Source organism: Lactuca sativa, chromosome 8, assembly GCF_002870075.4.
Source record: "Lactuca sativa cultivar Salinas chromosome 8, Lsat_Salinas_v11, whole genome shotgun sequence".
Classification (NCBI taxonomy): Eukaryota; Viridiplantae; Streptophyta; class Magnoliopsida; order Asterales; family Asteraceae; genus Lactuca; species Lactuca sativa.
The window spans coordinates 179,299,628-179,326,737 of record NC_056630.2 but is presented as its reverse complement, the minus strand read 5'-3'; the positions used below and the strand labels follow the sequence as shown (position 1 = coordinate 179,326,737).

Sequence of the window (27,110 nt, the reverse complement as noted above, 5' to 3'; positions counted from 1 at the left end):
CTTGCAACGTTAAACTGATAAGATACTCATTCAATACTCATTCCAATTAAACAGATAACACATAGTTACATAGCACATGTTTCATAGAGAATATCTCATATATATAATCCATTCAAACAATACTTGTATTAGAATTGTGTTTAAAAAGAGGACTATGTACTCACATAACACGTATTACATAAGAGATAATTTATATCTATGTGATAGAAGAAAGGGTATATACACTCACTTGATCAGAAGATGATCAGACAACACTACGGCTGGCAGAAGTAGTATTCTTCGGTAGATCTGGAAGATCTTCACACACCAGGCTTCTCGTAGGTAGAACTTCGGCTTAGAAACTCTTTTCTTCTCGAGATCTTCGGGCTTCGGGACTTGATTCGGGTCTCGGGATGATATCGGGGCTTTAGGGGTACTTCAAGATGACCAGAGAAGGTTTAGGGAGTGAGAGAGTGAAGGGAATAGCAACCAAAATCGGCTGCCCTTAGATTTCTATTTATAGGGCTGAAATATTGAATTCACGTCGTGAGTTCAGTCAGGCATTTGTCATTGCGTTCTTCATCAATCCACTTGCTCTGGAAGGCTCCAAAAGGCGTCAATACTGAGTTCATGTCGTGAACACTATTTTCACGTCGTGAACTCTGACACTGTGTTGGGGTTCGCACCTCGAACTTCAGAAATTCATAACTTTCGCATACGAGCTCCGTTTTCGACGTTTTTTTTCCACGCATAGGTAAAAACAAGATCAACAATTTTCGTTTAGACTCCTTCGGCTAATTTTGAATTTATTTTTATTATATATTTATTATATTATTTTTAGTAGGCCGGAACAGGAAAACTCCGTTAGAAAATCATAACTCCTTCGTCTAACGTCCATTTTCGTATGTCTTTCCGTCGTTGCACTACTATTGATGAGATATTCAATTCTCATTTAGAAATTTTTGGCTAAATATCGCTCGATCTCATATTCGAACTTCGGGCTGTCTACAGCTAAGCTGAAACTTTGAAAAATCATAACTTCCTCATACGAAGTCAGATTTGGGCGTTCTTTTTATGCACGCTCACGGTTTAATGTATTCTACGACTTTCATTTAGATCACTAAGTCTAAATATCATTCTATGGTAAATTCACTATTTACATCGCGCTGTGTCGTACCCGTTCTATCGCGAAACTTCGACAGGTCATAACTTATTTGTTATAACTCGGATTTCAGCATTCTTTATATTTTCGGAAACCTCGTCATGACCACTACGTCTTCATGTATCGATATCGGGCTTATCTAACATTTCATTTTCACGTTTATTTTCATTGTTAATTCATTTAAGCCATATAATTAAGCGATTAAGCATAAAACACATAATACTCAAATAATACATTATTATTATTTCAAAATGGGTTACAAATGTTAACCTAGACTATTACCTCAACAATAATGTCTAGCCTAGAAATGCGGGCGTTACAAGTGCCACTACAAAAATATGTCATTTAGTGGCACACAAAAAGTGCCACTAAAACCCTCCAAAATATCACTAAAGGCTTCTAAGAGAATCAGCGACACATATAGTAAGTGTCACTAGAAACGCTCCAACTAAAACGCTTTAGTGACAGTTTTTGTTTTTGTCGTTGCAGGTTTTTAGGCTTTTAGTAGCATTTTTTTATTTGCCACAATAGAGGAAAAGTTTTTGTGGCATAAGTTTTGTGCCACTAAAGCTCATGTGATTAAAAAATTCATTTTACTTTTAATTACATAATTTAAGATTTTAGTGGCACTTTTTCTATTTGCTACATAAAAAATTATAGCATTTTTTGCATCCGTAAATGCTGATGAGATTCTATAATTTAGGTTATTTATATCTATAAAATTTTTATCTATACTATAAAATAATATAAATAATAAACTACAGTAGGTAGAAAACAATTAAAATTCCATTGTTTTTTATCAATATTTTTAAACTTTTTGAATCCAAGTAAATATCAGATGCGTCTAAATGTGAAACTCAGTACATGCTAAACATAAAATAACCGAACAAAAATAATAATAATAAAGAACTTCAAACTTAATTGTAGATGAACTTCTTCCCCAAATTTAATGCTAGGTTGAATGAATTTTGTTATCTAATACGCTCAAGTCAATACTAGCAAAATTCCCTGTCCAAAAAAATCAAAGACGATTCAAAATTAAGTTAAATAAGGCCCAATTTATCAAATAAATAATATAACATTAAATAAGGAAGAGTTTATCAAATAAATAATATAACATTAAACACAAATCAGTTGTCTATAAGAACAAATGGGAGACGAAAGCAAATAAAACTGATTACCATTATTATGATGACTTTCAGAATATCATCTTCGGTTAACTTTGGTTGACTGACTTAACTTTCAGTTATATGATCATCAATGGCTGCAAAATATGCAATGAGGATTTACATATATGAGTTATATATCACATTTCATATGTCGGAAGTGTATTATTAAGTTATGAAATACTAAAATAAAAAATCTTTGATATAAATATAAATACGACTTAAAAAATTATATATTTTGAGCCAGCATGATAAAAGAACTCATTCATTAAGTCAAATTATTTAATAGGAAATTGAGATTCATACATTCCATGTTTCATGAGTACCTCAATGTCCTATTTATACATACTTAAAAATTACTTTATTGCCCCTATTAGTAATTTACATGTCCATGGTTTTGCTAATTTGCTAACTGACTCTAGCTACCACATAAGTATACTAACCGACTCTTAATACAACATCAACTCTCATGAGATTTAGGCCCCTGCACCTGTCCATATCCCTAATCTATCCTTGATAGTTACTCTAGTTAATAAAACTAATGCAAGAAAAAAGGCTAAAAGATTACCACATAAAGGCTATCTGCTAGTCTAGAAATAGGTTGAGCCTTAAAATAAGAATTGTCCTAAGAGCTTATAAAATGATATCTTACTTGCGAAATCAGGATCTTTGTGGAAATCTTCAAGTTGTGTTTGATGATGTCCCTCCCTCAAAACGAGTCTATTTGCAGCCTAAGCCAGAAAAAAGATTAAACATGACATTTAGTTCAACCTAAGCTACATGTAAAAACAAACTACTTTTTTCTTGACATGTTTCTTTAGCTATCAAAGGAACCGTTATTTCAGCAACAGAATCATAATTTACATGATATGTGTAATTGCACAAATGTTAAAGTGACGAAGGAATATACATCAAGATAGTAAATATAAGAATTGCATCCACTTTATTGAATCAATGGATCTTACAGTGGTTCAGGAAGCTCTTCTTTCATTAACAAACCATCTTTCATAAGCTCATCGAGGGACTAAATCAATGACAAAATCGATTGTGCTGACTGTGTTCCAAATTCTTCAATTTTCGTTTCCATATCGATATCGGGATATTACACGTAGATAAATCGATGAAGATCTCGACTCTTGGTGATGAAAATGGAGACGGATCATGAACATGTAAAAATACGCATACGATTTGTATCATAGAATTAGTTAGGGTTACGATTTCGTATATCAATCACTCCCAACGAATATATATGTATCTTGTGTGTATGCCGACAAAAGAAAACATCGAAGTTATCTATTACTACCAAATAATTTATTAGTTTTCGTTGTTCATACTCATGGTCTTCAAAATCAAAAAAGGTTCTGATGGACCAAAATCGTGATTTTGGTAAGATTAGGGACCCATTTTTTAACTTACTCTTAATTATACTACGTAATATATCATTAATAAAAATAACTTTTAATGGCATATTAAAACATTATGTCACTAATAATTATGAATATTAACGACATAAAATGTTAACTGCCATTAAATCTAATATTTTTATAGTGACACATAAAATATGCCACTAAAAAATATGATATAGTGGCACCTAGAACATATGTCATTAAAAATATATGCCACTAAATGACATATTGTTTGTAGTGTGCTGATGAATTGGTCAAAAAAAACTCCACCAAACTTTGATCCTATTAATAACTAAATCATCATATAAACATGGTAATCAAAATCATACAATGTTTAATCAATGACATGTTCCAGTAGTTGTAGATAGTTTTAAAATATTTTCTAAATAAAAAAAACAATAAGAGCATAAAAGACAAATGTTTACTAAATGTCTTACACCATCTGTTCAAAAGAAATCAAATAGGTGTACCATTTTATCTATGAATAATACCCCTTATTGAAGCTTTCAAATGTCAATCCTCGTGCATTTAAAATGAAAGACAATTTAATTGTCACAGTTAATTGATTTTAGTGAATAAACAAAGCTAAAACATAGTACCTTCAATCGAATTTTAGCCCTCGTTACTGGTTTCATAAGAACTGGTTTGCAGAACATTTAAGTTGGAAGAGGAAGAAATTCATTTCTGGTGAAGCATGAAATTGACGTTTTATTGGCGGTGGGTTGGGGTGCAAAATTTGATGACGACCAATAGGGCTTATTAACTGATGACGGCCGATGGAAATTAAAGCCAACAGTCGATGTAGGTGAAAAGCAGATGGCTGCATAGTTGTTGACTTCATTATCGAAGCGAAAGAACCCCGATTGACAAACCTAAAAGAAGAAAATCCAAATTTAAAAACACAACAAAGTGAATTATAATTTGAAAGTAATGAAATCAGAAGAAATTGGTAAACAAAAACATCATCCATCTTCTCTTGTTTACTTTCACAAATGGGAAAGAAATTAAATCCATAAACCACAATCAATAAAAAAAAATTAACTTTGAAACTATAGAAGGAGGTAACCGAATGCAGGTAGGGTGGCGTTTTCGTCGTTCCGTCATCAAAACAACAAACAATTGAAAAAAATGGTGGGAATAACAGTATAATCGTTTCCCCCCAAAAAAAAAAAGAATCTTGAGAAAGGTCAGAAAAGGGAGTCGGTGTTAGGTCAAACCTCAAGAACGATTTGATGATTATAATGTGGAATATAAGAACGAACACAATAATGAAGATGTGGCGGATGAACAAAATATTTTATTCAAGAACATGAGGAAATTACACTATAAGAAAATATTAAAGTAAATCTATTCTACCTAATAAACGTCATTATAATTGGCAGCTACATCTTGCATTACTCTTAACCCTAATAATGAATAACACATGACAATATCTCCCTATTCTAATTCTAATAAGAGAATAGTTTTAGTCTCATTTCGACATGTGTCATCCTATTAGGCCTTCAAATTAATACATATTTTATTTTTCTTTTGTCATATGTCACCCTATTATGCCTCCTAATTAATGCATGTCATTTGTCAACCTATTAATTCTTCATTTCAAATTTTAAATTTTAAATTTCCCACTATAATTACATTAAATTAATAACATTAGAACAAAATTAAAATAAAATTATTACAATTTATACATGATATAATTTCACATATTTATTTAAATTAACAATTATAATCTTATATAACTAAACAAATATCTTTTAATTAATAATTTATTTAAAATAATTGATTAATAATTTTGAGCTCTCACTCTGAAAGTTTAATTAATTTTGTAACTGTAGTTCCCACGGGTTATAAACTAGTATAAAGAATAAAACAAGTTTTGAGGCTAATAACCTACACTCCTTCAAGGGGGCCCATTATCGTAATCCATGGAATACTTTGAACCCTACATTCGCCCCTTCAAAGTATGGAATTGATGACAAGGCTTCAACTTCCAAAACAAGTATCTAGCAAATAAGAAAGGATCTCGTAACAAGAAATATCAAAAGCGATCCATGAATCCTGATTCTTCCATAGTCTTCAAATCTAGTTCTAGGATATATAAATACGAAACCAAGAACAGAAGTAATGTTTTTAAACTTCATCTTTTAATGTAATCCCAAAGATCGTCAAGAAAGCAAAACCCACCATAAAAACTCATTTCAGAATTAAGAAACAAAATCACTTCTTGTCTTTGAATAACTCCCCCTCCATGTCATAATGATATTTAAATAAGCTAATGATATAAGCCACCGAAAAATATCATGTAACAAACCAAATTTAAGATTCGTAACGTCACTTGATCGAGAAAACATTAAAAGTTAGATATATTCAAAAGCTTTAGAATAGTTCGATGTGAACTTCTCTATAAAAGTTATTTCTCTGTAAAAGCTTTAGAAGAGTTCAATGAGAACTTCTCTGTAAAAGCTACCTTCATATCGCTACCACAAGCTTCAGCAAAAATCTTGAAATTTGAAAAGTCATAAATTCAATTTCGAATTGCAAATTCTCCCCATTTTTATAATCAAAAACATGATTATCAAACCTTCAAATGGTCATGAGAATGATCTTGAATTGGATAAACAATTACTATGCTCCCTCGCGACAAAATGGAATAAACACTAAAGGTTAAAATCTGAAATAGTCGGAAAAAATTGATGTTATTGCAAAATACGACCTTCCGAAGCGCCAAGACTTGTTGGAATCCATAATTTACTGTTCACGAAAAAATATGTTCATGAAAAATCCAAATTTGTTCAACAGCCCTTAAATTTGTGAACATTTTAGAATATTGGGCTGAAACTGTCACTTTGCTGAAAGTCAGGGGACTTAAATGGTAATATTGTATCATTTTCCCCTTTATTTGTAACAATTTCAGAAATTGAATTAAAATTGCCATGTCGCCGACCAAATGTGTAACACGAAGTTGTCTTCCCAGTTGGATCGGATAAAAGCGAACATCAATAACGATCGGTCCCGATTCCGAAAAGAAAATATGTTCATAGATCCGAATGCCAAATAATTCTGATCGCCTCCTTCAGTTCGGATCAACAGGTTCTTTTTCGATTGAAGAAAGGAATTTCGAATCCGAATCCATTCATCATAACAATTCAGAATTCTGAAACCTGCTTTTCAATTATGAAATCAACCATCAATTGCGAATATGGTTTATGTTCCAAACTTCAACCACACCGATCATAGTCATTTCGATTGTATACCAAACGAGCCATCACAATTTCGAAACATTCTTTCATCTCGTTCGGATTCATCATTGATACTGAATGATTGTTCCAATTCCGACAGACGTCTGATTGCCATGATCACATTCGTTCCGATACAGCCTCCGTTTCCGATTATATTCGCAAGTGAGTCCATTCATTCCAATTTTGACTTTCTATTTAACCAACAATTGTGAACATATACTCAAATCATTATGGCTGTAAAGCCAACGCATCTACTGCCATCGTCCTTTCAATTTGATTGAGTTCCAATGAAGTGATTTTACAGTTCCGATTTCAACTTTAAACCTTTTGATCTGATTTTGACTTTCGGTTTTGACCATTTAATTATTCATGGACAAACACCAATTTGATTACTTCCTGAACTTTTTCAGCTCAAACACAAATTTTCTGGAATACAGCTTCAAGAGCAAGTTCATCTTCATCATGCATTGATTATCAAATTTCCAGAAATCAATAATCATAGATCTCCAAATCGATAGTCATTGCCATTCACAGTATCTCCAAAATGATTCAATCAAGTATAACACGAATCATCACAGTAAGATGTAATGAATTTGAATAATGAATCGATCTAGAACAAAAAAACCATGAATAGTTGAATATGAAATCAAATCGATCATATAAATTTGAATTAGAAAGTCAATTCATGAGATAAAAAATAGAAAGTGATTTCGATATGAAACAAAGAACAAGATTCCAACTGGAATTGATATTCTCGATGGAAATGGGATCTTGAAATCAGCAGCCTATAAATAGCTGCGAATTCTCTCGGATTTTCACACCAAATCTCCTTCTCTCTCTAAATTACTTTCTCTCTCTAGCTTATTTTAACCCCTAAACCCTAGGAAAAATCCCTTAGCTCGCGAGGGAAGCCCCGAGGCTCCAGGAGTCTCGAGAAAAGTGTCTTTCGGTTTCTAAGAGCTGCTCCAAATAAAGCCCGGTTTTCGTTAAAATCTGATTTAAATGAGCTACGCTTACGCAATTTTTAATATAGCTTTCAAATAATAATAGTAATGTTATTAGGTCCTTAAAATAATTATTTGGGCTGTTATTATGAGTTATATTGAGTGTTATTTAACGCTTATATAATAATAATAACAGTCAGACTATTAATTTGTCGCGGTTATCGTTAGACTAAAGCCTAGTGGTATTGATACTAGGTTTTATTGAAGGAAATTGTTTTGAGAGTATCGAAGCGTTGTTCGAGTGCTGAGTCACCACCTTTCACGTGAGTGCATGGTCCCTTTCATCTTACACATAGATATGAAGTATTTTAATATAAATTATGTGCTATGTGTGCATATTGTCTGAATACTTGCTGTCTATGCTGGTGAAAGATTTTTATACATGTTTTAAATGATGTAAACTGTATAAAGTATTTTATATCTACAAAATATGTTGGGTAAAACATGGGTAGATGAATGATGAGGGATAAAAGCTGAAATAGAGGAACATTAGTAGTACGGACCTAGTGCCCTATAGGTATACATTGGCAGCAGTGGACCTAGTACCCTATAGATGAGCACTGGCAGCTGCGCCACAACCCGTAGATGATTTAGATCTACGGTAAACGTCCTAGCAGCTGTGCTCTAAGGACAGTATCGGCAGTTGCGCCTAATAGGGAGCCTTATGACCATGACAGTAGCATTTAAAGGTCAATACCGACAGAAGCGCCTCATAGAAAATGTCCCAATTCTGGCAGCTACGCCTAAGTGATAATATTAGCAGCTGTGCTTGACCAATGTGTCATTGGCAACAATGGACTTCATGTTGTTTCCTTAGGAATGAATGAATGAGAAATAGCTGATTCTTAGGGTAGATCCTTAAGAATAAAGAAGATAATGGGGATGGGTAATTGGGTTGATTGTTTGATTGTTTAAACATAATAATTATATTATTGTGGGTTGAAAACCCTATGTACTCACCAGGTTTCCCAACCTGACCCACTCAGTTTATTTATATCACAGGTGTTGATATGAAGTCACATTACACTAAGAGATTTAAAAGAGATGTAGATCACTAGTGTAAATGAATGTAAGTTCTGGTTATGCTTATGTTTCTGTATTGACGATGACATCCCAAATGTTTTTAAAATGAATAAAATACGTTTCTTCGAAAATGTTTTGATAACGTATTATTCGTATTTTTCTGGGAACAAATTCCGCAACATTTTTATGAAAAGAAGTACTCTGATTTTTATAAAGCATAAACAAAATCGGTATTTTCTGGCCGTGAAAATGGGGATGTCACAGTTGGTATCAGAGCATTAGTTTTAGCGAACTAGGAATATGGATTTATTTCTAGACTTAAACTTAGAATGCTAAGCGATGATTGTGAGGTGTGAGCACTAGATTATTTTAGGGATTGTGCCTAAAATGATTTTATGTGCTAAATGTTTGTGCCTGATATGCTGTTATTTGTTCGGATCTACGGTCTATTGCCGACCGGATCTGGAAACCTTATGTGTTTAGGATTCTAAGCGTTTAACTACGATATTAGAACTAGCATTTAAACATTTTGGGGGTGATAAGGATGATTTAAACATCAATCCTAAATAAAGATCTAGATTCACCTTATTCGGTGTATAGATCAAGATGGTAAGGACCCATAGCGGAAACATGAATGCAAATGGGAACCGAGATCAGCCCCCAGTGATTGAGCAAATACTGGTTGTGGTGGCCGCTGCTGAGCCAATAACGATGGCCGGAGTGCAAGCGATGATCCGGGCGATGTTGGATCGTCAAATGGAGGAAACCAGACGTTTGCTCCAACAAAATCGAGAGGAAGTGACCATACAGATCGAATAGCCCGAGTTGAACGAAGGGCAGACTGATGAGGGAAACTACAGTGGAACAATTGGTCAAGTCAACACACCAATAGTTCAACAAAACAACCAAGATGACGGAGTCGAGAGGAACTGATGCAAGTACAAAGATTTTCTAACTTGCAAGCCATCGACTTTCACAGGAAAGGAAGATCCAATCGGGGTCATGGATTGGATCTCAGAGATGGAGTTAGCTTTCATGACGTGTGGGTGCAGAGGCAAACTACAAACAACTGGGGAAGACTCTAAGCCCCAATGAGCCCCTACAACTGACGTGGGCAGAGTTTTTGGTGCAGTTCAAACGTAAGTACTGCTCAGCCTAAAATCTGCTCGAGCTAGAAAACCAATTCCTTACCTTGAAGAAAGGAAGCATGTTTATTGATGAATACACCAACAACTTCACAGAGAATATGGAGTTCGCCTTATGTCTTGTTCCGGATGAGCTGACGAAAATTGACAAGTATGCAAAAGAACTTCCATGGGAGTACGCGGTGTCAGTGCGTCAGACACCTACTTTGGAGGCAGCTATATGGGCTGCCAAGTCGGTTGAGGAGATGATCAAGGGAAGAGCCGCCAACAAGACCGAGGTTGGCGAAAAGAGGAAGTTTGAGGGGTCTGCGAAGCCCGATGAGAGAAGCAAGTCTAGTACCAGGAAGTTTTGAGGAGGGAGTGAAGAAAGATGGTGCGAGAAGTGCAAAAAGAAACACTCTGGAAAATGCGGTGAGGAGGCGACTTGTTTCAAGTGTGGGAAGCATGGGCATTATGCCAACGAGTGTAAATTCAACAAAAAGGTGTGTTACGAATGTAACGAGGAAGGGCACTTCAAGCAAGATTGCCCAAGCAGAGAAGGGGCTACAAAGCCAAATGTGCCGCCAAAGCCAAAGGCGAGAGCATTTCAAATGATCCTTGACGAAGCAGATGACAATGCGAGGATTCAGGAGTGAAGGCTTGACATCCAAAGATTGAGTTATGAAGGGGTCGTGTAGATAGTACCTCGCGATGTAGCCTATTAGAGGCATAGTCTAGGGTGAACTTGAACACCTATGTAATAGTTTCAAGGAATAATAAAAACCTTCGTTTTGATATTTGATGTGTTAAGCTGTTATGTGATTTTCTTGTATGGTGACTTGGAAAAACTGCGGGACAATACTTGGGACGATGAGTAGGTGTGAATGGTAGTAGAGGCCTATACTACCGGAAGCACGGGACTCACACTTGGATCAAGGAAAGTCACAAGGTTACCAAGAATCTAGTAATTGATTTCGTTTTATTCAAGTATGGCGTTACCATTGTTTCGGTAATGACTAAGAAAAATTGTTGTTATCCCGACCCTAGTGGTCATATCACATTGAGTCCGACTACGATGAGTAGGTTACGTGGTTTAGAGAACCAAGTTTGATGTTGCGTCCGACTTAAACCAAACGATTGAAATCAAAGCGATCAATAGAAGTATCGCGCTCGTTGTTAAAGAAGTTGGTAGCTAGAAATGCTACATGTTAAAGTGTGATTATATCACATTAGAACATGAAGGAAGGCATAATCTGTTTAAGAATTTAACTTTAAGAGACTTGAGTCTAAACGTGTAGCACATGATGATAGATCATAATTTGGAGTCTAACCTGAGGTAGAGAGCAGGTGCACGATTAAGTACTGCTTACAGTCAATAAGTCTAAGAGATAGACTTGAAGGAATATAGAAGTTATAATTATTACCTAGGATGAAGAGATAACATATGGAGTCATTATACTGCCCTGTTTCGTTGATGATTCCGGGACGTAATCATCCTAAGGGGGAGATAATTGTAACGCCTGCAGATCTGGGCTAGTCAATTTAGAGGCAATAAGTGTCGAAAACGACTTTTTGACAAAAGATTATTTAGAATAAATAATCTTAACCAAGTTGTAGAATATGTCACAGGGTTTCCGTACATATAAAGAACGCCGAAATCCGAGTTATAACGAAGAAGTTATAGCCCGTCGAAGTTTCGCGACGAAACCGACACGGCGCCGGGAAGCGTAAATAGTGAATTTACGATGGAGGACTTTTTAGCCCTAGCAATCTAAACAAAAGTCGTCGAATATGTTAAACTAAGAGCGTCGATAAAAAGAACGCCCAAATCTGACTTCGTATGAGGAAGTTATGATTTTTCAAAACTTCGGATTAGCAGTGTACAGCCCGAAATTCGAATATTAGATCGAGCGGTTTTTAGCCAAAACGACCTAAACAAGAATCGAAGATCTCGTTAAGAGTAGCGTAACGAGAAAAAGATGGGCGAAAATGGACGTCGGATGAAGAAGTTACGAGAATTTAACGGACCAATCCTGTCCCGGCCTGTTAACAATATAAAATTTAAAATTTATTCAAAATTAGTCGACGAAGTCTATATGAAAGTTGTAGAGTACATTCCCACCTTTGCGTGGATATAAAGAACGTCGAAAACGGAGCTTGTACGCGAAAGTTAAGAATTTTTAAAGTTGAAGCATGAAATTGCGAAGTCTGTTGCTAAATCGATGACGTGGCAGCACCACAACCGTGCAATGATGGTCTCAGAAGTTGCTTCGGATTGCGACACGCCACCCCTCGCAGTACGCCCCGCGTCCGAAGTCAGAACGCCCAGCGTACCTTCGCTCCTTGTCATCCGATGCATGTGCGAGACAGCTGGACCGAGGCTGGCAGTCTTATCCGGAGTTACGCACAGCGTAACCGAAGAGTACGCCTAGCGTAGTCCGAAGCCAGCAGCCTATAAATAGCTGCGAATTCTCTCGGATTCTCACACCAAATCTCCTTCTCTCTCTAAATTACTTTCTCTCTATAGCTTATTTTAACCCCTAAACCCTAGGAAAAATCCCTTAGCTCGCGAGGGAAGCCCCGAGGCTCCCGGAGTCTCGAGAAAAAGTGTCTTTCGGTTTCGAAGCGCTGCTCCAAATAAAGCCCGGTTTTCTTTAAAATCTGATGTAAGTGAGCTATGCTTACGCAATTTTTAATATAGCTTTCAAATAATTATAGTAATGCTATTAGGTCCTTAAAATAATTATTTGGGCTATTATTATGAGTTATATTGAGTGTTATTTAACGCTTATATAATAATAATAATAGTCAGACTATTAATTTGTCGCGGTTATCGTTAGACTAAACCCTAGTGGTATTGATACTAGGTTTTATCAAAGGAAATTGTTTTGAGAGTATCAAAGCGTTGTTCGAGTGCTGAGTCACCACCTTTCACATGAGTGCATGGTCCCTTTCATCTTACACATAGATATGAAGTATTTTAATATAAATTACGTGCTATGTGTGCATATTGTCTGAATACTTGCTGTCTATGCTGGTGAAAGATTTTTATACATGTTTTAAATGATGTAAACTGTATAAAGTATTTTATATCTACAACATATTTTGGGTAAAACATGGGTAGATGAATGATGAGGGATAAAAGCTGAAATAGAGGAACATTTGTAGTACGGACCTGGTGCCCTATAGGTATACATTGGCAGCAGTGGACCTAGTACCCTATAGATGAGCACTGGCAGCTGCGCCACAACCCGTAGATGATTTAGATCTACGGTAAACGTCCTAGCAGCTGTGCTCTAAGGACAGTATCAGCAGCTGCGCCTAATAGGGAGCCTTATGACCATGATAGTAGCGTTTAAAGGTCAATACCGACAGAAGCGCCTCATAGAAAATGTCCCAATTCTGGCAGCTGCGCCTAAGTGATAATATTAGCAGCTGTGCTTGACCAATGTGTCATTGGCAACAATGGACTTCATGTTGTTTCCTTAGGAATGAATGAATGAGAAATAGCTGATTCTTAGGGTAGATCCTTAAGAATAAAGAAGATAATGGGGATGGGTAATTGGGTTGATTGTTTGATTGTTTAAACATAATAATTATATTATTGTGGGTTGAAAACCCTATGTACTCACCAGTTTTCCCAACCTGACCCACTCAGTTTATTTATATTACAGGTGTTGATATGAAGTCACATTACACTGAGAGATTTAAAAGAGATGTAGATCACTAGTGTAAATGAATGTAAGTTCTGGTTATGCTTATGTTTCTGTATTGACGATGACATCCCAAATGTTTTTAAAATGAATAAAATACGTTTCTTCGAAAATGTTTTGATAACGTATTATTCGTATTTTTCTGGGAACAAATTCCGCAACATTTTTATGAAAAGAAGTACTCTGATTTTTATAAAGCATAAACAAAATCGGTATTTTCTGGCCGTGAAAATGGGGATGTCACAGTTGGTATCAGAGCATTAGTTTTAGCGAACTAGGAATATGGATTTATTTCTAGACTTAAACTTAGAATGCTAAGCGATGATTGTGAGGTGTGAGCACTAGATTATTTTAGGGATTGTGCCTAAAATGCTTTTATGTGCTAAATGCTTGTGCCTGATATGCTGTTATTTGTTCGGATCTATGGTCTATTGTCGACCGGATCTGGAAACCTTATGTGTTTAGGATTCTAAGCGTTTAACTACGATATTAGAACTAGCATATAAACATTTCGGGGTGATAAGGATGATTTAAACGTCAATCCTAAATAAAGATCAAGATTCACCTTATTCGGTGTATAGATCAAGATGGTAAGGACCCATATCGGAAACATGAATGCAAATCGGAACCGAGATCAACCCCCAGTGATTGAGCAAATACCGGTTGTGGTGGCCGCTGCTGAGCCAATAACGATGGCCGGAGTGCAAGCGATGATCCACGCGATGTTGGATTGTCAAATGGAGAAAACCAGGCGTTTGCTCCAACAAAATCGAGAGGAAGTGACCATACAGATCGAATAGCCCGAGTTGAACGAAGGGCAGACTGATGAGGGAAACTACAGTGGAACAATTGGTCAAGTCAACCCACCAATAGTTCAACAAAACAACCAAGATGACGGAGTCGAGAGGAATGGATGCAAGTACAAAGATTTTCTAACTTGCAAGCCATCAACTTTCACAGGAAAGGAAGATCCAATCGGGGTCATGGATTGGATCTCAGAGATGGAGTTAGCTTTCATGATGTGTGGGTGCAGAGGCAAACTACAAACAACGTTTGCGGTACGCCAGTTCAGAGGAGGCGCGGTTCGTTGGTGGAACACTCTAAGGAAGGCTCTAAGCCCCAATGAGCCCCTACAACTGACATGGGCAGAGTTTTTGGTGCTGTTCAAACGTAAGTACTGCTCAGCCCAAAATCTGCTCGAGCTAGAAAACCAATTCCTTACCTTGAAGAAAGGAAGCATGTCTATTGATGAATAAACCAACAACTTCACAGAGAATATGGAGTTCGCCTTACGTCTTGTTCCGGATGAGCTAACGAAAATCGACAAGTACGCAAAAGGACTTCTATGGGAGTACGCGGTGCCAGTGCATCAGGCACCTACTTTGGAGGCAGCTATCTGGGCTGCCAAGTCGGTTGAGGAGATGATCAAGGGAAGAGCCGCCAACAAGACCGAGGTTGGCGAAAAGAGGAAGTTTGAGGGGTCTACAAAGCCCGATGAGAGAAGCAAGTCTAGTACCAGGAAGTTTAGAGGAGGGAGTGAAGAAAGATGGTGCGAGAAGTGCAAAAAGAAACACTCTGGAAAATGCAGTGAGGAGGCGACTTGTTTCAAGTGTGGGAAGCATGGGCATTATGCCAACGAGTGTAAATTCAACAAAAAGGTGTGTTACGAATGTAACGAGGAAGGGCACTTCAAGCAAGATTGCCCAAGCAGAGAAGGGGCTACAAAGCCAAATGTGCCGCCAAAGCCAAAGGCGAGAGCATTTCAAATGATCCTTGACGAAGCAGATGACAATGCGAGGATTCAGGAGTGAAGGCTTGACATCCAAAGATTGAGTTATGAAGGGGTCGTGTAGATAGTACCTCGCGATGTAGCCTGTTAGAGGCATAGTCTAGGGTGAACTTGAACACCTATGTAATAGTTTCAAGGAATAATAAAAACCTTCGTTTTGATATTTGATGTGTTAAGCTGTTATGTGATTTTCTTGTATGGTGACTTGGAAAAACTGTGGGACAATACTTGGGACGATGAGTAGGTGTGAATGGTAGTAGAGGCCTATACTACCGGAAGCACGAGACTCACACTTGGATCAGGGAAAGTCACAAGGTTACCAAGAATCTAGTAATTGATTTCGTTTTATTCAAGTATGGCGTTACCATTGTTTCGGTAATGACTAAGAAAAATTGTTGTTATCCTAACCCTAGTGGTCATATCACATTGAGTTTGACTACGATGAGTAGGTTACGTGGTTCAGAGAACCAAGTTTGATGTAGCATCCGACTTAAACCAAACGATTGAAATCAAAGCGATCAATAGAAGTATCGCGCTTGTTGTTAAAGAAGTTGGTAGCTAGAAATGCTACATGTTAAAGTGTTATTTTATCACATTAGAACATGAAGGAAGCCATAGTCTGTTTTAGAATTTAACTCTAAGAGACCTGAGTCTAAACGTGCAGCACATGATGATAGATCATAATTTGGAGTCTAACCTGAGGTAGAGAGCAGGTGCACGATTAAGTACTGCTTACAGTCAATAAGTCTAAGAGATAGACTTGAAGGAATATAGAAGTTATAATTATTACCTAGGATGAAGAGATAACGTATGGAGTCATTATACTTCCCTGTTTCGTTGATGATTCCGGGACGTAATCATCCTAAGGGGGAGATAATTGTAACGCCTGCAGATCTGGGCTAGTCAATTTAGAGGCAATAAGTGTCGAAATCGACTTTTCGACAAAAGATTATTTAGAATAAATAATCTTAACCAAGTTGTAGAATATGTCACAGGGTTTCCGTACATATAAAGAACGCCGAAATCCGAGTTATAACGAAGAAGTTATAGCCCGTCGAAGTTTCGCGACGAAACCGACACGACACCGGGAAGCGTAAATAGTGAATTTACGATGGAGGACTTTTTAGCCCTAGCAATCTAAACAAAAGTCGTCGAATATGTTAAACTAAGAGCGTCGATAAAAAGAACGCCCAAATCTGACTTCGTATGAGGAAGTTATGAGTTTTCAAAACTTCGGATTAGCAGTGTACGACCTAAACGAGAATCGAAGATCTCGTTAAGAGTAGCGTAACGAGAAAAAGATTGGCGAAAACGGACGTCGGATGAAGAAGTTACGAGAATTTAACGGACCAATCCTGTCTCGGCATGTTAATAATATAAAATTTAAAATCGAGTCAAAATTAACCGACAAAGTCTAAACGAAAGTTGTAGAGTATGTTCCCACATTTGCGTGGATATAAAGAACGTCGAAAACGGAGCTCGTACGCGAAAGTTACGAATTGTTAAAGTTGAAGCATGAAATTGCGAAGTCTGTTGCTAAATCGATTACGTGGCAGCACCACAACCGTCCGATGATGGTCTGAGAAGTCGCTTTGAATTGCGACGCGCCACCCCTTGCAGTACGCCCCACGTCCGAAGTCGGTACGCCCAGCGTACCTTCGCTCCTTGTCATCCGATGCATGTACGAGACAGCTGGACCAAGGCTGGCTGTCTTATCCGGAGTTACACCCAACGTAACCGAAGACTACGCCCAGCATAGTCCGAAGCCACTAGCCTATAAATAGCTGCGAATTCTCTCGGATTTTCACACCAAATCTCCTTCTCTCTCTAAATTACTTTCTCTCTCTAGCTTATTTTAACCCCTAAACCCTAGGAAAAATCCCTTTGCTCCCGAGGGAAGCCCCGAGGCTCCCGGAGTACCGAGAAAAAGTGTCTTTCGGTTTCGAATTGCTGCTCCAAATAAAGCCCAGTTTTCTTTAAAATCCGCTGTAAGTGGGCTACGCTTACGCAATTTTTAATATAGCTTTCAAATAATTATAGTAATGTTATTAGGTCCTTAAAATAATTATTTGGGCTATTATTATGAGTTATATTGAGTGTTAATTAACGCTTATATAATAATAATAATAATAATAATAATAATAATAATAATAATAATAATAATAATAATAATAATAATAATAATAATAGTCAGACTATTAATTTGTCACAGTTATCGTTAGACTAAACCCTAGTGGTATTGATACTAGGTTTTATCAAAGGAAATCGTTTTGAGAGTATCAAAGCGCTGTTCGAGTGCTGAGTCACCACCTTTCAGGTGAGTGCATAGTCCCTTTCATCTTACACATAGATATGAAGTATTTTAATATAAATTACGTGCTATGTGTGCATATTGTCTGAATACTTGCTGTCTATGCTGGTGAAAGATTTTTATACATGTTTTAAATGATGTAAACTGTATAAAGTATTTTATATCTACAACATATTTTGGGTAAAACATGGGTAGATGAATGATGAGGGATAAAAGCTGAAATAGAGGAACATTTGTAGTACGGACCTGGTGCCCTATAGGTATACATTGGCAGCAGTGGACCTAGTACCCTATAGATGAGCACTGGCAGCTGCGCCACAACCCGTAGATGATTTAGATCTACGGTAAACGTCCTAGCAGCTGTGCTCTAAGGACAGTATCAGCAGCTGCGCCTAATAGGGAGCCTTATGACCATGATAGTAGCGTTTAAAGGTCAATACCGACAGAAGCGCCTCATAGAAAATGTCCCAATTCTGGCAGCTGCGCCTAAGTGATAATATTAGCAGTTGTGCTTGACCAATGTGTCATTGGCAACAATGGACTTCATGTTGTTTCCTTAGGAATGAATGAATGAGAAATAGCTGATTCTTAGGGTAGATCCTTAAGAATAAAGAAGATAATGGGGATGGGTAATTGGGTTGATTGTTTGATTGTTTAAACATAATAATTATATTATTGTGGGTTGAAAACCCTATGTACTCACCAGTTTTCCCAACCTGACCCACTCAGTTTATTTATATCACAGGTGTTGATATGAAGTCACATTACACTGAGAGATTTAAAAGAGATGTAGATCACTAGTGTAAATGAATGTAAGTTCTGGTTATGCTTATGTTTCTGTATTGACGATGACATCCCAAATGTTTTTAAAATGAATAAAATATGTTTCTTCGAAAATGTTTTGATAATGTATTGTTCGTATTTTTCTGGGAACAAATTCCGCAACATTTTTATGAAAAGAAGTACCTTGATTTTTATAAAGCATAAACAAAATCGGTCTTTTCTGGCCGTGAAAATGGGGATGTCACAAATGAATAGGAAATAATGGCATGTACCCGACAGTATAGGTCTCAGGGATAGGGAATACACCATAAGCCCCAGATCATAAGGCCTAAACCATATACACTAAGGCATAAAGCCTTAAGCTACAAGTCATAATCCATAAGTTATAAGCCATAAGCCTTAAGCTTCAATCTATAAGCATTAATCCCTAAGCACATACACATACACACTTATGACTTAGGGTTTATGGTTTATGATTTATGGCTTAAAACATTAGTGCTTATGGATTAGGCTTAGGCTTAAGGCTTATAGCTTGTGAATTATGGTTTAGTGCTTATGGATTATAGGTTAGGGTTTATGACATAGGGTTTAAGGCTTATCGCTTATGACTTAGGATTTAGGCTTATGGATTGTGGATTTTTTTTTTCTTGTGGCTTATGACATATGGCTTATGAGTTATGATTTATAGCTTTTTGTTTATGATGGATGGCTTAGGATTTAGCTTAGGGTTTACACCAACCCTTACACTCACACCCACCCCTACACCTATATGCATGACTATGTTATTATGGTTTAACTTTTATTGTTATGTTTCACTAACCAACTCAATGTCCATACATATACCCCAACACCACCCCACTTAAATAATTAGCTTTAGAATAATTCCTAGTTTATCATCGTTAATCGAATTTCAAAAAATTCCAATTTTTAAAATGTAACAAAAATTATTACTAGATAAACTTTTTTTGAACTTTTTGAAACCTGAAATATTTGATTTGGATAACTTCTATTTTATTTTTCAAAATTTTGAAAATTTTGAAACTTTGTTATACTATTTACCCCACCCCCCTTCAAAATAAAAAAAATCTTCCTGCATCAAGTTAAAAAAAATTCTACTTTCATCGCAAACCAATTTCAGAACTTAGGCGAACCTTCATGCGCTTTGCGTTCATTTAGGTTCCAATATATGTAGTAATTCTATATTGTTTTAGATAGTTCTATTGTAGAAGAATTAAATTGAATCGTGTATATAAGCTCTGGAACACTATGCATGCACACTTAAAATTTTTGGATTATGGTGGAGGGTTCACTCTAATACCATCCATGAGATATGACCATACCAAAAGCAGGATTGTGGGATCTAAAACTAGTGGGAATCAGAGCAGAAAATTATGTATGAAAAGAGTGTGCAGTGTATTTGGAGCATTCATTTTCGGTATACCCACTGTAGACTTCACCGAAGAAATGCTTGAGTTGCTTCTCTTTGTTGTTAAAGATCTGAAGAAGTTGGGATATGATATGATGATCAGGTACAGAAGGATAGAATTTGTAACCCATGATTTTATAAAAGAGGTTGTACCTTGAGGTTTTCTTGCTAATAATTTCTTTAAATACTTGATTTTGTTGGGGTTGAAACACACTTTTATTCAAAACTAGAACAAAAGAGAAGAGCTTACACGCTCAATATTACAAGAAAAAGAAACAACCCTCTAATACTCAATCTAAGTATTACACACTACACTCTCTGTTTTGTGGTACCTTAGATCTGAGATTACAACTTTTATTTATACTAAAGCTAGCCACTATAAGTACTATGGCAATTTATTATGTTCATCAAATGAAATAAAGAGGCTGCCATTTTTAGTTTTTATTGTTAACAAAGGAGGCATTCATTTGTTAACTGAAGAGGGTGGTGCAGTTACTAATGGCAGGTTCACACCAAAGTAGGTTTACACTCACATTCTCCCCTTAAACCGAACTTGGCTCGAGATTTGTCATTCTGATCATGTTTTTCATTTCACGATGTTTCACGTATGCTAAAGCCTTTGTATAGATGTCCGCCCGTTGACCCTTCGAGTTGACATATTGCACTATAATTTGCCCACGTTCAACACATTCTCGTATGAAGTGATAACGAATGTCAATGTGTTTACTTCGACCATGAAACACAGGATTTTTCATTAATGCGATTGTTATTTGTTATCGACATATAAGGTGATAGGCATGATATGATGTCCTGTGAGCTCCTTCACGAGATTAGCAAGCCAAATGGCTTGACATGCTGCTGCTGTAGCTGCCATGAACTCGGCTTCACACGTGGACAAAGCAACAGTCTTTTGCTTTTGGGATTGCCAAATTACCACGTTCCTTCCTAGATAGAAAAAATCATTCCACGTGTGCTCTTGCTATCAACAGGATCACCTCCAAGATCACTATCGGTAAAACCAACCAAATCTTCAGTTTCACGACCTCTTACATAGTTGAGTCCATAGAGAATGGTTCCTTTCACATATCGTAAGATGTGTTTCACAACTTGGAAATGCAAAGTGGTCGGTTCCTCCATGAAATGACTTGCAATTCCAACTGAAAATGACAAGTCCGGTCAAGTGTGAGTCAAGTACCTCAAACAACCTACCACTCGCCTATATTCAGTTGGATCAACTTTTTCACCATCTTCATCCTTCTTGACCTTCAACTTAGGTTCCATTGGTGACGTTGTCGGATTTCAATATAGCAACCCAAATTGCTCTAAAATCTTCTTTGCATAAGCCGTTTTTCGCAAAGATATTCCGCACTTCTTTTCTGAAAATTCGATTCCAAGGTAGTAAGAAAGTAATCCCCAATCACTCATTTCAAATTCTTTCTTCATTTGTTCTTTGAATTCGACAACATCGTTAGTGTTCGACCCGGTAATGATCAAGTCATCAACATAGACACCAACAATAAGAATTTTGTCTTTTGAGTTCCTTTTGAAAACAGCTAGGTCTTGTGAACTTTTTGTAAAACCAAGCCTTTTTAAGCTTTTATCCAAACGAATGTTCCAAGCTCGAGGAGTCTGTCGTAGACCATAAAGATCTTTATAAATCTTGAACACTGTGTGACTGTTTGCTTTATCAACATATTCTTTTGGTTGGGTGACATAAACCTCCTCTTTGAGATCTCCATTGAGAAAAGCCGACTTGACATCGAGATGGTGGACAACCCACCCATGTTGAGCTGCTAAGGCTAGAATGAGCCTTACGGTGTCAAGTCGTGCTACCGGTGCAAAAACTTCATCAGAGTCGACTCCTTACTTTTGTACAAATCCTTTTTCTACAAGTCGAGCTTTATGCTTCACCACTTTTCCCAAGTTGTCTTTCTTCACTTTAAACACCCATTTCAAACTGATTGCTTTGTGTCCGGGTGGCAAATCCGTAAGTCGCAATGTCTTGTTCTTCTCGATTGCATCCAACTCTGTTTACATACCCTCCTGCCATGCTTTAGAGGTTACCGCCTCTTTAAAATTCAAGGGTTGATCCGCTGCAATCATCAACAATTCTCCGTGTTCAAGGAACACATTTTCGGTTTCAAAATAAATATCGGTTAACGGACGTAATCCCCTTGGCCTAATATCACTATAAGGGCTTTCCATATTGGGCGAGGTTGAAGAAAACACGGTTGAGACAGGAGTTTGTGGGGCTGATTCAGGCTCGTCAAATTCAGCATATGGTTGTCCAACTTGGATAGCATCGATTATGGGACTGTTTGGCTGTTCCGAGTTGATTTCGAGGTCATTTTGAGGTGTTTCGAGGTGTATTTAGGGTTGTGGTTCAATTATGGTACAGGACTTAGGAGTCGTCATCTCTTATTCTTTGTTTTTTACCAATTCCATTCTTCTTTTTCGTCAAAAACAACATCACGACTAACTCGCAACTTTCTGTCTTGCGAATCAAACAAACGGTCGCCTTTAGTTCCATCTTCCACACCTAAATACACCATCTTCTTACTTCGATCATCAAGCTTCTTCAACTGACCACCTACAAGTTTAGCAAAACCAACACAACCAAAAACTTTTAGATGTTCAAGGTTGGGATTTTTGCCAAACCATGCTTCATAAGGCGTCTTGTCGGGAAGTGCTTTTGTTGGCAGGCGGTTGAGAAGATAAACTGCATGTCTAACCACTTCTCCCCAAAACTCTCCCAGAACATTTCTTCCTTTAAGTAAACTTCTTGCCATGTCCATAACGGTCCGATTTCGCCTTTCTACAACTCCGTTCTGTTGAGGCGAATATAGTGTCGTAAGATGCCTTTGAATACCATTTTCTTCACAAAATAATGAGAATTCTTTTGAAGTGAACTCTCCCCCTCGATCCTTTCGAAGTGTCTTCATTTGATAACCCGGATTCTTTTCAACCATCAACTTGAACCGTTTGAAATCGCTCAAGGCTTGAGACTTCTCCGATAGCATGTAAACCCACATCCACCGGCTAAAATCGTCTACTAAAAGGAGAAAATATTTACTCCCTCCAACAGACGTTGGTGTGATCGGACCACATAAGTCTGCATGAACAAGTTGTAGAGGTTTTTAAGCCCGAAAAACTACGTGATCCGGGAAAGGAATTCGGGTTTGTTTGGAAAGAACGCACCCTTCACATACTTGGTTTGGGTGCTTAATCTTTGGGACACCGGTTTCCATATTCTTTTTGTACAACTTCTTTAAGTGGAGAAAGTTAATATGACCGAGTCTAGAATGTCATATCCAAGCTAGTTCGTCTTTTGTTGCTAAAAGACAAGTCGGTCTACCGATCCTTAAAAGAGTTTTATATAACCGGTTTGGGGATCGTTTAACTCTCAAAAGTAGAGTTTTGTTTCTGTCAAACAATGTCAGATCCGACCCATCCATTATGACCCGACTCCCTTCCTCCGTCATTTGTCCAAGACTAATAATATTGTTTTTTTAGACTTGGAATGAAATATACTTCATTAAGGAGTCTTTGGCCGCCATTTTTGCTATCGAATAAAATCGACCCTTTTCCCAAAATAGCGACGGTCGAACCATCCCCAAATTTTACATGGCCCTAACGTGCTTATCTAGTTCGCGAAACTTTGAGCGGACTCCGGTCATATGATTGCTAGCACCATTTTCGAGATACCATACCTCAGATTCGACTTGACTTTCTCTCGATGCAAGAAGATTAACACAAATCTTCTCTCTTAGAGACAGCTTTTTGTGTGCATATTCCTTTGAGGCTGCCATCATTAAAATAGGCTTTTCTTCGTTGGCTTGAGTGAGGTTCGCCTCCTCACCTTGATTCTTGTTTGGACACTCCGAAGCATAATGAATAAATTGTTCACAAGTAAAACATTTGATTTTACTTTTATCCTTTCGAGAAGGATTATGGTCATTCAGATTTGTATTGTACTTGCGACCACCTCCTTGGCTACGTCCACGACATCGGCCTCGTCCCCGGCCTCGGTTACCATGTCTTCCTTGTCCTCTTGAAGTGTTTGACGAGTTTCTCTTGCCAGTTTGCTTCGAACGAGATGCCCACTCGGCATGTATAAACAATACAGAAAGTCCTCCTTTTTCTCCATAGCTTTGAAGTCTCTCTTCATGGGTCTTTAGACGACCCACAACTTCTTCCACCATTATATTCTTCAAATCTCCGAATTGCTCAATAGATGTTACGATTTGTATAAATCATATCAGTACGGCTTGCAAGAACTTCTTCACACCATAATTTCTTCAATCTTTTCACCTAGAGATCAGATACGGGTTACAATAGTATTCAATCTCATGGAAAAATCATCTACCGATTCACTGTCTTTCATCCGGATCACCTTAAAGTCACTTCTCAAGGTTTGAGCGTTAGCCTCCTTGACCCGATCGGCTCCCATGTGCATCATCTTGAGCATTTCCCATGCTTCTTTAGCTGTGTCCTTCTCAGCTAACATCAGAACTACGTCCTCTGAATTTGCTTGATAAATAGCCGCAAGAGCCATCCGATCTTTATGTTAGTCCGTTTCTGCATTTTTAATTACATCCCATACTCCTTGTGCTTGTAAATTCACTTGAATTTTTATGACCCACACCACATAGTTCATCTTCGTGAGCATTGGATAGTGTAACGTAACGCTACCGTCTTTCCCGGTCCTTTGAAAACTTTCAACTTCCGCTTGAGAAGATGACAAAGTTGGTGTAGTCATTTTTGGCATATACTTGGGCACACACGAGTAAGTTTTTTTTGAAGTATGGGGACCAATATGAACTTTTCAAAAGTTCAAGGGGCAAACAGAACTTTTACAGAAGTAAAACAGGGGCTAAATTGAAATTTTTCTGAACAACGGGACCAAAATTGCAATTTTCTGAAAAACAGGGGCTAAATTGCACTTTCCGGAAGAACAGGGGCTAAACTGAAATTTCCAAAACTTTGGTCAGTTGCTGACGTCACTGCTACAGTGCGTCTATAGTAACAGATGACGTCACCCTTCCGGTGAGTTTCCGGCAACTTTTGACCAACTTTGACCGGCGATTTGGAAGCCTTCCGGTGGTCAAAAAATTCAAAAAAATATATTTTCGGAATCCTCAGAACAAGACCTTTCCAAGGGTGTACTCCGAAATTGTTTTTGAAACAAAAAAAATTTGACCAAAAAACAGAGAATGCTTCCCCGGAGCTTAGCCAAGCTTTGATACCACTTGTTGGGGTTGAAACACACTTTTATTCAGAACTAGAACAAAAGAGAAGAGCTTACACGCTCAATATTACAAGAAAAAGAAACAACCCTCTAATACTCACTCTAAGTATTACACACTACACTCTCTGTTTTGTGGTACCTTACAACTGAGATTACAACTTCTATTTATACTAAAGCTAGCCACTATAAGTACTGTGGCAATTTATGTTATTCATCGTATGAAATAAAGAGGCTGCCATTTTAGTTGTTATTTTCAACAAATGAGGCATTCATTTGTCAACTGAAGAGGGTGGTGCAGCTACTCAGGTTCACACCCAAGTAGGTTTACACTCACAGATTTCTGCTTCCATGCGATGTCCACCTAAATTGATTGTCTTCCGATTTATGTGATTTTCTTTTGGACACTTTCTGTTCAGAGGTGCTAGATGGAGGACGAGTTCAACAATTAGCAACAACACTACAAGAAGGTTGAGGTTGGCTGTTGGGCTACTCATCCGATAGCAATACAAAGAAAAAAGTGATCTAAATTATTTCTACAAAAGAGATTATATTAGATGAATTAATTGCAGCCTCTTACGTGTCGTTGCCACCCGAGTATGACATATCACCCTTCTGGAGATCATTATTAGATGGTGAAGCCACGTAAAATACCAACTTTCTCCTTCTATCCATCTCAGATTCTCCTGTCATCTAATCAATTATAACACACAGACAAATGCATGCAAGTTCTAATTTTGTTGAATGCCATGTATTTTTCTTGATTGTGATGAAAAAAAACTATTGTTTGTTTTGCTTTACAAGTTTGATTTCCACTAGAACATTGTGGGTAAAACAGTAATTGAAATATTTGCGATGTCATTAATTTTTGTATATGAAAGAAGGATAACTAGAGCTTCGAAGTTTTTTAATGTCATTATTGAATTTTTTTGTGGTTGCAGAATGGAGATGGATTTTGTTTCATCATGAATATTGGTAATTGAGAAGGTTAAAGAACACCTGGGAGATATAGACAACCCTAAACTGTCACTATGGAGTACCCTATTTTACAATGTCAAGGTATATTTTATACTTTTCAGTTCACCAATGCTACTTTGCATTTTTCATCTTGGATTTTGCTGATGTAATCTAATTTTTATAGAACATGATGGAACTTGTCATATGAGAAATTAAATAAATTTACCTATCACATCTACAAATTTGGCATAGGGTAAGCCATATTCTTCTTGAGAAATTAATATAAAGTTTTCGGTGTTTAATTTGATTCATGATCCAGGTACCTTACTAACACTTCATAATTCAAGTCGTTCTTCAACAGTTGTTTCTCTTACTATCTACTTTTCTATAAGAACTTTATTTGTGAATCTGTACCAATCTTAAAGAGAATCAAAGGTCTATAAATGTTAAAAACCTTTTTACCTTTTAAAGCATTGTACTTTCTTTTCCCGTTTAGACATCGTACATTAAGTTGCGGTTTGCACCTTCACTACTAGAAAAAATTACTTTTTATGACATACATTGCATGTCAGAAAAGGGTACAGATGACATGCAAATGTGTGTCACTAAAACCCATGTCATAAAGGAAAACGACACACATTTACGTGTCATAAGTTTATGACACGCATTTATAACAAATATTTATGACACACATAACGTGTCATTAAAGCCACTGTCATGAAGGAACACTGACACGCATTCAGGTGTCATAAGCTTATGACATGTGCTTATGACACATAGTTT

The 27,110-nt window shown here is 37.1% G+C and overlaps 1 long non-coding RNA gene across 1 annotated transcript in view; it reads left to right on the top strand.

Annotated features, from left to right (window-relative positions):
• Positions 1 to 26,759, top strand: part of LOC111885776 (uncharacterized) — a 32,914-nt gene extending 6,155 nt beyond the window's left edge. The window contains exons 4-6 of the long non-coding RNA XR_006186324.2: positions 26,312 to 26,429; positions 26,512 to 26,580; positions 26,647 to 26,759. This is a non-coding gene — a long non-coding RNA (uncharacterized LOC111885776). The remainder of the gene's footprint in view (positions 1 to 26,311; positions 26,430 to 26,511; positions 26,581 to 26,646) is intronic.
• The last annotated feature ends 351 nt before the right edge of the window (positions 26,760 to 27,110 follow it).